The sequence below is a fragment of the Mobula hypostoma genome, chromosome 4 (genome assembly GCF_963921235.1).
Source record: "Mobula hypostoma chromosome 4, sMobHyp1.1, whole genome shotgun sequence".
Classification (NCBI taxonomy): Eukaryota; Metazoa; Chordata; class Chondrichthyes; order Myliobatiformes; family Myliobatidae; genus Mobula; species Mobula hypostoma.
Genome location: NC_086100.1, coordinates 204,807,845 through 204,813,844, shown reverse-complemented (window position 1 = coordinate 204,813,844; position 6,000 = coordinate 204,807,845).

The window sequence follows — 6,000 nt, the reverse complement described above, 5'->3', positions numbered from 1 at the left end:
ACTGTATTCATGCGAGGAAAATATGCGTTGTGTGTTTAATATTAAATTCGTTAGATAAACCTTTTTAGAAACAAAATTGAGTGTATTACCCATTTATCACCTATATTTCAGTAGTGATTAACACCCACCCGCACGAACAGAATCGCCAAAAGGATTTGCTGCTGCGGGGTGGGGGGGAGGGGAGCGGGCGGGGCGGGAATTGGCGGGTCATGACGCGCATGCGCACTGGTGCCCGCGCAAGGCTTCATAGCCATTGTAGTCTTTTGGGTCAACAACGCATTTGACAGCTACTCTTGTCCGTTGACAACCCTACCCCCAACCCCCTCCCCCCGGTTGGCCGGTCCGCAAGAATATGTCAATATTAAACCGGTCCGCAATGCAAAAAATGGTTGGGGACCCCTGCCCTACAGCCCTCCTTATCGCTGTAAACCTCTCCCTTTTGTGGACAACACTGCCACTTGGCGGTGATTTTCTACAATAACAGGCCCTCGTGATTTGTGGACTCTCATTGTCAACAGGTGGCGCTCTGCCGCAATAACGCTGAGAGACCGAAATGTCACGCTGCAGCCTGTCCAAATATTTATTCAAGATTCAAGGTTATTCAGTTCCATTTCCAGCAGACAAATGTGAATGAGATCGAAATAATTATTACTCCGGCTGCAATGCAGCACAAAAACGCAATAGCAAAAACATATATTCAGAGCGTATGTACTGTGCACGGATTGATTGAATGTCCATAAAGCGACGATCGGCAGAGGATTCTGCCCATAAGCTGATAGACAGGAAATTATAAAAGAGAGGTGTGTGGTGGTGTGGAAGGTTGGGTTAGTGGGTAGAGATATTTATCAGCCTTTATGCTTGGGAAAAGTAGCTGTCCCAAAGGCTGGTGGTTCTGGTGAGGAGGCTGCGTAGTCTACCCCTACCACCCCCCGCCCCGATGGGAGTGGGACAAACAGTTCATGAGCGGTATGGGTGGAGGTAGATCATGAAATTCATGTCGGTGCTTGATGTCAAGAGAGGGAATTTGGAAAATACCAACGAGATGCTTTTAGAACAGCATGTAATTGTGTCCACTAGGGAAAGTTAATTCTAGATTGGGTGCTGCGTAATGAACCAAATTTGATTAAGGAGCTTTTGGTAAAGGAAACATGTGGATACAGTGATCATGACATGTTAGAATTCGCCCTGCACTTTGAGAGGGGAAAGGTACAACAAGATGCATCATTATTAGTGGAATGAGGGGAACTACGGAGGCATGGGAGAAGAGCTCACCAAAGTTGATTGGAAGGGGACACTAGCAGGGATGGTGGCAGAATTGCAATGGCTGGAGATGCTGAACTTCGCAGCTTCAGGGTTGAAGAGAAACACCTCGTATTCCACCTGCATAGCTCCAAACTGAAGGCATGAATATCGATTTCTCCTTCCAGTAAAAAAAAACACTGCCCATCGCCTTTCCTTCTACTATCCAATCTGGCTATTCATCTTTAAAGTTATGTAAATATGTTGCCATTCATTACGGGAGGACTATTCGTAAGGATATAATGTTGAGATGTTATCAGGCATTGGTTAAACCACGCGGACTATTATGAGCAGTGTAGGGACTCATCTCAGGAAAATTATGCTGGAATTGGACAGAGTCCAGAGGAGGTTCATAAAAATGATTCCGAAGCTGACACGGTATCCAATAGTGTTTAATGAAAAATGAGGGAGGCTCTTGAATACCGAAAAGCCAAGAAAAAGTGCCTGTGGACTGGATTTTTCCTGTAGTCGGGGACCAGGGGAACACTCCCTCAGAACAGAGGGGCCTCCATTTACAACAGAGATCAGCAGAAATTCTTCCACTGTGTCTTATGATCGTATGATTATTCAACACGACTGTGAATGATCTAAGCTCCTGTGCCCATTCTCCTCGTTCCTCTTAATTAATTATCTCCACCTCAAAAATATTCAGCCAACCGGCCTTTGCACCCTCGTGGTAGTGAATCTCAAAGATTGTACACTCAAATAGATAGATACCTCATTGATCACAAAGGAAATTATATAGAAGGTACAGAAATTTCCAGGAATTTTCACACATCTCCATTTGAAATAGGCATCCCTTATCGACCCCTCTCTGCCACTCACTAACTGACGAGAAGAGATGCTCTCTCAAGATGCTCCACAAATACCCTATCATTTGTGAATATGTTCTAAATTCAGGACCAAATCATCTCACCTCTGCTGGTAAATCATCCCATGCATCACACTGGTAAAATTGCTCTGACTGGCTCCACAGATACTCTTAAGATTTCTTTCTGCTTGGAGATTAAAACTATAGGTGTGGCCTCACTAACACCCTGTACAATGGTAGCTACACCGGCCCATTTCATAATCTCCACTCCCTATGTGGTGAAGGCCAAAATACAATCTGTCTTTTTAACGACTTGATACAGAATGACAACGTCCTCATTAGATTTCCTTCCTCTATTTCTGTGTTATCATCAGATTTGGACATCTCACATCTCGTTCGCTCCTCCAGACGATTCAGCAGTGAACATGTCTACTGAGAATATAAACGTGCCAGAGCAGGTCTGTAGGGTTAGTACTTTACTCTGGTTGTCAGATGTGGGAATCCTGGGAGTCTTCCAATCTTCCAGATGGCCATACCTGCGCCAGGTACAGCTTCTGAGAGACTGTGTTAGGGATCTGTTTTTCAAATCTTTTTTTTTCAAAATAAACACGAGTAGATCGAAGTACACAATACTTACAATGTCTCAAGAAAAAAATATTTTATAAAGATTGAAAAAAAATTTGTGATGGAAAAAAAAACCTTGCTAAGCAAGAAAAGTAGGAAAAAAGAAAAATCCCATTAGGTGTTCAACCCCAGAGCCATGCACCATACGTAAAGCTTCTAAAGATAAACATCAAGCCGCCAGCAAAACAGAAAGTACCAAAAAAAATTTACAATTAGATCATGGAGAGTCCATCAATTAACTCAAATGATAATAACGAGCAAATGAACCCCATCTTTTCTCAAAATCAAACATAGGTTCAACATGTTAGGGATCTGGAGCTGCGCCTTGATGACCTACAGCTTATAATGGAATGGGAGCAGGAGACAGATAGGAGCTACAAGGAGTTAGTCACCCTAAGTTAGATAAATGGATGACTGTCAGGGAAGGGATGGGAAGAGCTCAGAGAGTAGAGAGCACCCTTGTGGCCATCCCGCTCAGTAACTGTTATCTCGTTTTGGATGCTGTTGAGGGGGATCACCTGACAGAGGAAGGCCACAGCGATCCGGTCTCTGGCACTGAGTCTGGTTCCGTGGTGCAGAAGGGAAAGAGGAAGATGAGGAATGTGGTAGTCATAGAGGATCCCATAGAGAGGGGAACGGACAGGAGGTTCTGTCAGCCTGATCAAGATACCCGCATGTTGTGTTGCCTCCCAGGTGCCAGGGCACGGGATGTCTCGGATCGGGAGCAGAGTATTCTGAAGGGAGAGGGTGAACAGCCAGAAGTCGTGGTACACATCGGTACCAATCACATAGGTAGAAAAAGAGAAGAGGTCCTGAAGAGAGAATTCGGGAGTTAAGTAGGAAGCTGAAAAGCAGGACCTCCAGGGTAGTAATCTCAGGGTTGCTGCCTGTGCCACTTGCTAATGAGCGCAAGAATACCATGATCAGGCATACTATTGTGTGACTGAGAGACTGGTGTAGGGGCAGGGTTTCAGGTTCCTGGATCCTTGGGGCATTTTCGGGGGAGATACGGCATGTACAAAAAGGACGGATTACAGCTGAACCCAAAGCTGTTCAAAGGTAAACCAGAAATTAAATCTGAAGTTAGTGAGAAAAGTAAGGATAAAGGGAGACATGTGCAGGAAAGACATTTTGGTATTATTTGTAATTATTGTAAGAAACCTGGACATGTAATAGCTAACTGCTTTCGATTGAAAAAGAAAGAGAAGGAAGCCGTCCCAGATGCTTGTGTGCAGCATATTGAAACACCTGTAAATTCACAGAGTTTGATAAATACTAATGAAGATTTGTCAGAGTCTGACCAAGTTAAAATGGGATATGAAACTTTTATAACAGAAGGATTTGTATCCTTGAAAGAAGGGTCCAATTCAGTACCAATAAGAGTACTTAGAGATACCGGAGCTTCTCAATTACTAATCTTAGACAGTGTGCTAAAGCTTAGTGATGAGTCTGACATTAGTAAGGTAAATTATATGAGGAGTTGGGAGTGCCCATATACCAGTACATTTACATAGAGTAAATTTAAGGTCAGGATTAGTTACAGGGGTTGTTAGAGTAGGACTACAATCCAGTTTACCTGCGAATGATGTTTCTCTTTTCTCAGGGAATGATTCAGCAGGTGGACAAGTTTTTCCTGAAGTGCATTTGACAATAAATCCTAATTCTGAGGAACCACAGAGGGATTCTAACACAGATTCTTCCTGTGTTGTAACAAGAGCTATGGCTAAAAAGACTGATGTCCAGGATGAGGTTGCTACCCATGACAGTTCAACTCAAGATTCGAATTTTGAGGATGTATCAGAAACTTTTGTACCTACATTATTTGATCAGGATTTTGGTAGTAAGTCTGACCAGGAAGATTTGTCTTTATCTTGGAAGGAGATGATAGCAGAGCAGGGTAGAGATCCTGAGATAGTTAAATAAAACGAGCAAGCTGTTCCAGATAGTGAAACTGAAAAAGTACCAGTAGGATATTATTTTGAAAAGGGAGTATTAATGAGAAAGAGGAGATCGCCTATAATTCCTGCTAGTGAGGAATGGGAAGTTAATCAACAGGTAGTCGTTCCTAAAATTTATCGAAATGAGATTTTAACTATGGCTCATAGTATTCCTTTGGGTAGTCATTTAGGGGTAAAGAAAACCATGAACAAGGTTTCTAAACATTTTTATTGGCCTAGTTTAAGAAACGATGTGGCGACATTTTGTAGAATGTGTCATACATGTCAAATTGTGGGTAAACTTAATCAGATTACTCCAGTGGCCCCACTGCCACCAATTCCAGTATTTGGTGAGCCGTTCTCAAAAATCATTATAGACTGTGTAGGTCCTTTGCCAAAAACTAAAACTGGACATCAATATTTATTAACTATTATGTGCACAGCGTCTAGGTTTTCAGAGGCAGTACCTCTTAGGAATGTAACAGCCAAAACTGTGACAAAGGGTCTTATAAAATTCTTTACTTATTTTGGGTTGCCTAAGGAAATACAATCGGAACAAGGCAGTAATCTTATGCCTGGATTGTTTCAGCAGATAGTTTATAAACTGGGAACAAAACGGATTATCTCATCAGCCTATCATCCAGAATCACAAGGAGCCTTGGAGAGATTTCATTCTACATTAAAAACTATGATTAGGAAATATTGTGTGGAAAATGAAAAGGACTGGGATGAAGGTGGACATTCACTACTTTTTGCAGTACTAGAGGCAGTACAGGAATCATTAGGTTTTAGTCCTTCTGAACTTGTGTTTGGGCATAGAGTTCGAGGACCTTTGGCCTTGTTGAAGGTACAGTGGATTAATAAAGAGGTACACACTAATTTGCTAGATTATGTTTTAAAATTTAAAGAAAGATTATATAAAGCTTGTAGTTTGGCAAAGGAAATTTTTAAAATTAGCTCAAGGGGAGATGAAGACTTGGTATGGTAAGGAAGCTAGAATGAGGTTATTTAAGCCTGGGGTTAAGGAGTTGGTTCTTTTCCCAGTGCAAACGAACCCACTAAAAACTAAATTTCATGGTCCTTATGAGATTAAATCTAAGGTAAATGATATGGATTATGTGATAAAAACCCCAGATCGAAGAAAGCCAGCACATCTGTGTCATATAAATATGATACCGTATTATGAAGAGAAGCTGCTACTATGACTGTTGTCATCAATAATGAGTCTGATCTTGATAAAAACTTAATGGATGATTGATCTGAAACTCATTTTAAACCCAACATTATTTCAGCCAAGTCCCAAATTCAAAAATTCTAGAAAATTTCTAG